Genomic DNA, 8,359 nt, shown 5'->3' with positions numbered 1-8,359 from the left:
CCACACCCAAGGCCCCCCCCCCCCCACGACGCGGAGAGTGAAGGGAGAAAGGGATCCGGAAGAGAAGAAAGTCCGAGCCCCCCTCCCCCCGCCGGCCGCACCTCGCTGATAGCGCCTCCACACAAACTCTATGATTGAGCAGCCCCCTCCATCGACTGGACTCCCCCCCTCTCTTGTTCTGCACACGCACGAATAACAGTATCTGTACCACGGGGGCCGACGGGCCCCTCGGGCCTGGCTGGGAGCGGCAGCAGGAGCGGCCGTGCTGCGGGGGGCACTGCGGGGCCTTGTGGGCCAGTGGTGCGCCGCCTGCGCCGGCCAGACAGGTTGGCTGCGGAGTCTGGGTCACAGGCGTTCCGGAGGCGTTCCCCAGTCTGTGAGTGGAGCGGGGCGGGGAGGGGAACGGTAAGGGGGGGGGGGGAGTGGCGGCCGGTCCTGCCTTACCAGGACTTAGCAGGCCTGTCCCTCCAGCCTCCTCGGCCCGTTGTGGCTCGGCTCGGCTCGACTCGACTCAACAGGTGGTGGGGGTCTTTGCGGCCTCTGCGGCCCTACCCTCTGCCGGGCCGTGGCCGGGCCGTGCCTTCCCCGGTCCTTCCCCGCCGGTGGCTGGCTCACCCCGCCCCAACCCGCTCCACCCCGCCGAGCTTCGGCCTGGCGTCCTGGCCGGCCCAGCCCCTCGCGGAGATCATCACTTCACTTCCAAGCCGTCAACGGCAAGGTGCAGTTCGTGCAGTTTCGGCCGTCCGCCCGGCGAGCCCGCGTCGCGTGCCTGTGTGTGACAGTGTGTGTGTGCCAGTGCCGCGACAGTGCCGCAAGAGAGCCGCTGCCCCCGCAGCCCTTGGACTAACCGACAGACAGGTGCGTGCCTTTCCCTCCGCCCTTTCCCCCTTATCCTGACAGTGTGGCCGCGCTTCGGAGCACGCCGACGGCGGCGTGTGCCGGCCCGGAAGTTCGGCACATCGGCCGGGCTGCGAGATGGGCTTAACGTGAACCCGACCGCGCAGCGTCTTCTCCAAGTGCGTGGACTCGGCGGCCGGGCCGCGCCGTCGTCCCGGTCGCGGCTCGTCCCGGACCGTCCCGGACCGTCCCGGACCGTCCCGGACCGTCCCGGACCCCTCGCGGCGGCGTGGCGGCGCATTAGTCAGTGACCCAGTGCCGGCGAGGCGCGTGCGCTGTGTTAACGGTACTGCATGACACCTGTGGCGCCGGTGCGGCCGGTGCGGCCGGTACCACGTGGGAACCGGCAGGGCGCGGCAGGCCGGCCGGTGGCGGTGCGGCCGGGCGCGTCCAAGGCGCTGGCCAAGGCCGAGTGGAGCTGGATGGGTTTACTGCACCAGGGCACTCACGACTCACGGCGAGGCGTCGAGGCGGCGCGGCCGTCGTACAGTGGACTCGCAAACACCGCGGGCCGGGCCGCCATTCATTGGAAAAGTGTTCGCGGGACACCCTGCCCCCCCCCCCCCCCCCGCCTCGCCCCGCCACGCCACGCCCGGCCCCCTAGGAGGAGTACAGTGTGTGTTTTTGACCGCAGAGGGGCCCGCTGGCGGCGGGGCCGTCGCCGCGGAGTAGGTCATCCTCGTCGACTATGGGACGCGCTGTGGTTTTTTTTCTATCTTCTTTTCCTGGGGCCGAATAATTATCACTTGAGGTCAGGCAGGACCTCGGGCACGGGGCGGGCCACGGGGCGGGCCACGCGGTGGTCCCTAGTCGCGGCGTCGCGGCCAGGACGAGGGACTCTGGCTTGCGGTACCGGGGTTCCTGGTGACGTCGACTCACTCCCGCGTCCAAGTCTCCAGCCGCCAGACCGCCGGGCCGCCGGGACTCGCGACGCGACGCGACTCCGCGACCGGCGGCCGTGTCATGTCAATCCAGGGGACGACGCCCCGATCCAGACGTCGAGGCGACCAACACCAAGTTTCTCCTGTTGCATTTGTTGCACTTGTTGCACTTGCGCTTCTTGCGCTTCTCGCACTCTCCGGCCGCGCCGTCATGGCGGTGTGAGAAATTGATGCGCACGTCTGCTCGGCCCCGCGATGCGCGATGCGCGGCCCGCGGACTAATACTGGGTCATTACGCCGCCGAGCGCACAGCCCAGCGCACCGCACCGTGCACGCCGTGCGCGGCGCCATCGGCCGCGGAAACCGAAAGGGAACCCAGAGGCGCCGCGGAGGGAAGGCAGTGGAAGGCAGTGGAAGGCAGTGGAAGGCAGTGGAAGGCAATGGAATGCGATGGTAGACAGTGGACGGCAGTGGAAGGCAGGCAGTGGAAGGCAGTGGAAGGCAGTGGAAGGCAGTGGAAGGCAGGCAGTGGAAGGCAGTGGAAGGCAGGCAGTGGAAGGCAGTGGAAGGCAGGCAGTGGAAGGCAGTGGAAGGCAGTGGAAGGCAGTGGAAGGCAGGCAGTGGAAGGCAGTGGAAGGCAATGGAATGCGATGGTAGACAGTGGAAGGCAGTGGAAGGCAATGGAAGGCAGTGGAAGGCAGTGGAAGGCAGTGGATGGCAGTGGAAGGCGCAGTGGAAGGCAATGGAATGCAATGCGGAGCCAGGCGGCGATTGATCCAATTAGCAGTGTGCGCGCCGCGCCGAGGGTGGCCCGCAGTGGCCCGTCGCTCCGTCTTACTCGCACTCCGCATGGGGCGTCCCGTGAGTGTGCAAGGGAGACGGAGCGACGGAGCCCCGTTCGGAAGCGACTGCTGCAGTCTACTTGGCGCGCCACCGCCCGCCAGGCCACCGCCCAGCTTGTTGCACTACTTGCTGCACTTGGCGCGCAGGCACGCTGGGCAGCGCGGCCACACGCTTTTCCTGCATTCTGTTTCTTCCTTGATGCTTACAGCAGACTGATACTCCGCTCGGTGCCGCACCTTCAGGGTTAGAATCGGTTAAAACTGTCATTTGTAGTCTTCAGTGTTGGATCCGTAGCCAAAGAGAAGTGTGCTAATACAAGCACAAGTTGTAGGCATTAATTTTAATTAACTCAATTTTCGGTTATGGGAATCATGTGAATTGTGAACATCTGGACCAAAGTCCTTTATACATACGAAGGTAGCACTAGCTTTGGATTCGATTAAGGGCCTTCTTCCTTTTTTCGGAGTGGTAATTAGCAACAGCCGAAGTGCAGTAATTGGCAGTTCTAACGATGGCCTTCTGATCGGCTAGCTTTTCGGACAACAACTCTGTTGGTGCGAGAGGGACAGAGCGGCAACAGGGATGTGCGGAATCAGTCGGCCGCCTCAGTCCGCCTGGCTCACGCACTGCTTCGCGCTTCGCGATGAATGGCGCATGGCGACACTACACTGCCGGTCATTATCGGGACACTCTCCGATCCGGTTCTCAGCCTGCCTCTCTCTCTCTCTCTCTCTCTCTCTCTCTCTCTCTCTCTCTCTCTCTCTCTCTCTCTCTCTCTCTCTCTCTCTCTTACTCCTCTCTCCCTTACTCCTCTCTCCCTCTCTCTCTTTCGCCAGCAAGTGGGTCAGCGGCGGCGCCCGCATCCTATCATATACCGACCTGTTCGCTCGCCGGGAATCACACTGTGAAAAGTTTCGTGTTCCTCCGGGCCAGGCCCGGCCAGCCCGGCGAGCCCGACCCAGCCCAGCCCAGCCCAGCCCGGCCCGGTGTGGAAAGTCGATCCCCAAAACAAATGAAGCGTCGTTCCGCCAATCTCTGCAGCCCGGCCCGCCCGCCCGGCCAGGCAGCCCAGCCCGAGTCCCCGGCGATAATAACACACACGCGCGAAGCTCGAAGCGCGGGGCTGCGCGAAACGGCAATTTTTCATAATTGTCGGTGGATCCCCGGACTCGCAATTAATCACGCCGCACCCCAAAGCAAAGCAAGGTGAAGCAACGCGAAGCAAGGCGAGGTAAGGCGAGGCAAGGCGAACCAAAGCGAAGTGAGGCGTAGCAAGGCGAAGCGAGGCCGGCGGCGCACAGTGGGCCAGAAGACCGGTGCAGGCGGCCAAAACTCTAGACGCGTTTTGAGCTCCAGAGTGGCTAAACAGGCCTCGAACCGAACGTGTGACCCACCAATGGATTCCTCGTTCGGAGAGCAATCCATTGGTGGGGTCACACGTTCGGTTCGAGGCCTGTTTAGCCACTCTGGAGCTCAAAACGCGTCTAAAGTTTTGGCCGCCTCCACCGGTCTTCTGGCCCAATGTGCGGCGGGGTGAAGTAAGGCGAACCAAGGCGAAGTGAGGCGAAGCAACGCGGGGCAAGGCGGGGCAAGGCGAAGTGAGGCGAGGCAAGGCGAGGCAAGGCGAGGCAAGGCGAGGCAAGGCAAAGCAGCGCGATGCGAAGCAAAGAGGGCTAATTACATGGATCGGCGAGGGATGGCCGGGATGGCGGGGCCGCGCTGCGTGCGGCGTGCTGCGTGCCGTGTTCTGTTCCAATTAGCCGACCGCTCGGTTGCCACTCAATTTCGAGTGGGGAACGGGACCGACTGGACGTGGCCGACGCGGCCGACGCACGGGGCAAGCGGCAGGGAAAGGAGGGGGCCCGGAGCGTCCTGCCATGCCGCCTCGGCCCCCCCCGCCCCGTCCCCGGCATCGCCGACGACAACAAGAACAACGCACCGCCACAGCGACATCGACCGCGTGGCGGGCGGCGGCGGGGCGGGGCGGGGCGGCCTTCCCGGATCGCGCGTCGCGCACCGCGCTCCAGTTCAAGTTGAAGGTCGCGGCCCCGGCGTGCGGCCGAGCGACTCCGAAGAGCGGTCTGGTCGCTCTGTCTCTCTCGCACTCCTGCGGCGCGTCCCATGAGCGTGACAGAGACCGAGCGACGGAACGAGTCTTCGCTCGGCGGGCACTACTGCCACTGCCCTGGCACTGCCGTCGCAGCCACGTGGGTCTTGGAGGAGTCCGGGAACGCCATCGGCGTGGTGCGACGGAAGTTTGAACGACTTTGTTCCGAGAAAATGCTTTGGCTATATTAACTGTAGGCAATAATCTTTTTACGTCTGAGCGCGTGAGAAACATTCGCAGTCATTTTGTCGTACTGTCGGAACGTGGATCGTTCGAATCTACAAGTGGACTGCCGTGACGTGAATAGGGCGCCGCGGAGTGTCTCAATCCAGTGCGAGTGTGGGAGCGAGTCAGTGTGTGTGCGAGAGAGAGAGAGAGAGAGAGAGAGAGAGAGAGAGAGAGAGAGAGATCGTGCACATGACCATACGGCAAACCGCAAATGCCCCCTGCCGCGACGAACCACTCCCGCACCGCTCCACCAATCCTAGAGACAATAATAATATGAGTGAGTGAGTGTCTGCGCCGCGCTGCGCTCGGGTTGCTGAGCTCCCTCGCCTCAAAGTGATTTATACTTGAATGAACAGGGCCTCTGCGGTGGCTTAGCCTTGTCGTCTCTATCTGGCCCCGCAGCCCCGCAGACCGGCTGGCCGACGCGGATGACGCGGCAGTCCTTGATTGAGGCGACTGCGTCCGACTGCGTCCGACTGCGTCCACGTGCCCCGGGAAAAGACTTATGAATTTTTGATCGCCCTGGAGTGAGCCTGGAGCGGGCCCGGAGTCTACCTCCGCACTTTTTCTCGCGTCGGACGCGTCCGTCCTGCGCTGTCACTGCCGAGCCGAGCCGAGCCGGTCGGGCCGAGCGAGCGCGAGCGACTTTTTCTTTTATTCAGTCATGAAATTTCATTGTGGCTGCCCTGCCGCGGAGGGAGATACCGCGAGTGACAGGCCTGCTGGCCCCTTTAAACTAAGTAGCACTCGCTGCTGCCTAGGGAGAAGGGGGGGGTCTAGGAGGGGGGGGGAGGTCTAATAAAACGCGAATTGAAATGTGTCTTTTTTTGGGCTGTTAACGGGGTGAAAAACGTGAGTGTAGCAAACAGAAATCTCTTGAAATGTGGAAAGTAGAAACCATAAGTGAGTACAGACAGCTGGCAGGTCATCGAATTGGGGAAAGTGCGAACGAGCGAAGTGAGCCAAACATCAGCAAGTTTATGTGAAGATAACGCACTGAGAAAACCTTACAAACTATTTTGGGCCTTGCAAAGAAAAGTAGTTTGTATAACAAAGTATTTTGAGCATACATAAGCTTACAAAGAAAATACTTCGTAATTTTCGAACTATTTCTTCGCATAACAAAGTATTTTAGTTTGTTATACGTATGCTCAAAATACTTCGTAAGATTTTAAGAGTGCGCGTGTTTCGGTGCTGATTTGGACACGACACCGATTTGTGGCGTCCTTCTGGTGGAAACCAGGGGGAGTAACCCTGCCCCCCCCCCCCTTTTCCGCTGCTTCCGCTGCCTCCGCGCTCCCTGCCTGCCGCCTGCACTGCAGCGTGCGGCCACGACGCCACGCAGCCACATTTTTGTTTTTTACAAAAGCGCATCGCCAAGAAGAGCGAGGTGGCGGACGGCTGGACGGCAGCGTGACGCACCGCCCGGGGCCCAGAAGGGAAGGGGAACCAGGCCGGGGCAATCAGGCCTAGGATATGTAAAGTGGGCTAAATAAATATCGGAATCAAATACGCCGTGACCCAGTGTGGGCCCGGTGGGCCCGGTGGGCAGGTCCGAAGACGGGCCGTGGCGAGCCGGCCTGCGTGCGTGCCCCCGAGGCCTCTGGACCCCGTGGGCCGGGGGCCCGGGCCGTGGGCCTCCCGGACGAGTATCCCCGGCACGGCCTAACATCCCAAAGAGTGGATTCGTCGCTCTGTCTCTGTCGCACTCCTCGGCCACTCCGCAGACGTGCGAGTGAGACAAAGCGGCGAAAAAAAGGGCTCCTGGCTGGGCATGCCTCGGCCAGGACACTGGCGGCATTCCTTGCGGTTCGGCGGGGCGTTCGGAGATTCATAGGACTGGACCGTCCGGGCCGAGGCTCGGCCAAGGCTGGGCCAAGGCTCGGCCAAGGCTGGGCCAAGGTTGGGCCCAAAGGTTCGGCCATGGTTCGGCCAAGGCTCGGCCAAGGCTCGGCCAAGGGGGGGCCGCGGGAGGCACTTGTCACATGCTCGCCGCCGTGCTGGACCTGAACCTACCGCCCACCGCCGGCCGACGGAGCCATTCGAGTGCAGCCGAGCGATTCAGAAGAGTCGCTTCATCGCTCCGTCTCTCTCGCACTCATGGGGCTCTGCGAAAGGGGTGCGGGGGAGACGGAGCGATCTTCTGAATCAGCCGGCAGCCCAGGGCTCCGCACCTGACACGGGCATCGCCGCGGGCAGGGCGGCGCTCGGGGCGGCGAACACTCGCACGATTTTTTTAAAATTATCATTATTCCGACCGCAGCGCCCCTCTCTGCCCCTCGCCTCTCATTACGAGTCGTTTAGCGGGAGGGGGGGAGACAGAAGCTCGGATCGCGCGGCCTGGCCAAGCTCTGGCCCTTGTCCGATCTGCCGATGCTGCGCGCGCCGCCGCGGCCGCTCGGCGTTTTCGTTTCACCAAATCAGGACGAGTCGTTACGGTCCTCTGGCCGTCTGGCGTGCGCGGCCTGGAGCCCTGCCCTTGGCCTGCCATTGGCCTGCCATTGGCTGCCCGCAGCTCCATAACACCGGTACATCACTTTGACACACATCGCGGCGAGCATCGCGGCGAGCATCGCGGCCTCCCCGGGCACTCCGCACTCCACTCGGCACGCACGCGACGCCGACCGGACCGGACCAAACCCGGGCCTTCTTCGCGGAAGGCAACGCGGAGCGGACTGTCTGCAGCACACAGCAGCGCCTGGAGGCTAGGCAGCCCCATGTGTCTCGCTCCCCTGTACGAGACGCCCCGTCGGCAGAGTCAGTCTCTTAGTTAGTAGGCTTCCCAATCCGGGGGACACGCGAGTATCCGAATCAACTTGATACTCGCGTGTCCCCCGGATCGGGAAGCCAACTAACTGCGCGGCAAGGCGTGAGGGTGGCTGCCGTCGCCGCCCCGAGTACTTGCAACTTGCTGCTTGCTGCTGGCTGGGCTGCTGATTCGGCTCGGCGAGGCCCCGACCCGGAGGCGTGGTTTCCTTATCACGCTGGACTTCCTTCGGCGCGCGTTCAGGTCCGTTCGGGTCCGTTCCGGTCGGGCCGGCGGTTGGGTTTATTCGCCTCGGCCGTTCGGCCTTTGGGCCACTTTCTCCTTCCAGGCCTTCCAGGCCTTCCAGGCCGCCCGGTCATTATTCGCTTTGATATTATTATGGCGCAGGTGCCGGGCCCGCGCGGCCCGGCCCGCGCTATCCATTTGGGGAAAGAAAAGGGAAAAATGGCTCGGCTCGGTGCGGCTCGGATGATGGTCGGTTGAAAGCGAGTCGGCCGCCCCCTGCAGTCGCGTGCCCGGGCCCGGGCTGGACGTGCGAACTCGGCGTGTACAGAGCAGCGGCGGTCCGGGCGCCTCCGCGCGTCCCGTCCGAAGGAATGTGTGGAGACAGCCCGGGGACGCCGGGAACGGGCGCGG

The 8,359-nt window shown here is 63.3% G+C and overlaps 1 protein-coding gene across 1 annotated transcript in view; it reads left to right on the top strand.

The window, feature by feature from the left end:
• Positions 1-709: 709 nt before the first annotated feature.
• LOC117650214 overlaps positions 710-8,359 on the top strand; it is a 29,816-nt gene continuing 22,166 nt past the window's right edge. Inside the window, exon 1 of the mRNA XM_034393454.1 lies at positions 710-858. The gene's annotated coding sequence lies outside the window, so the exon portion shown is untranslated. The remainder of the gene's footprint in view (positions 859-8,359) is intronic.

Source organism: Thrips palmi, unplaced genomic scaffold, assembly GCF_012932325.1.
Source record: "Thrips palmi isolate BJ-2018 unplaced genomic scaffold, TpBJ-2018v1 HiC_scaffold_5, whole genome shotgun sequence".
Classification (NCBI taxonomy): Eukaryota; Metazoa; Arthropoda; class Insecta; order Thysanoptera; family Thripidae; genus Thrips; species Thrips palmi.
This window is presented reverse-complemented; position numbering and strand designations above follow the sequence as displayed.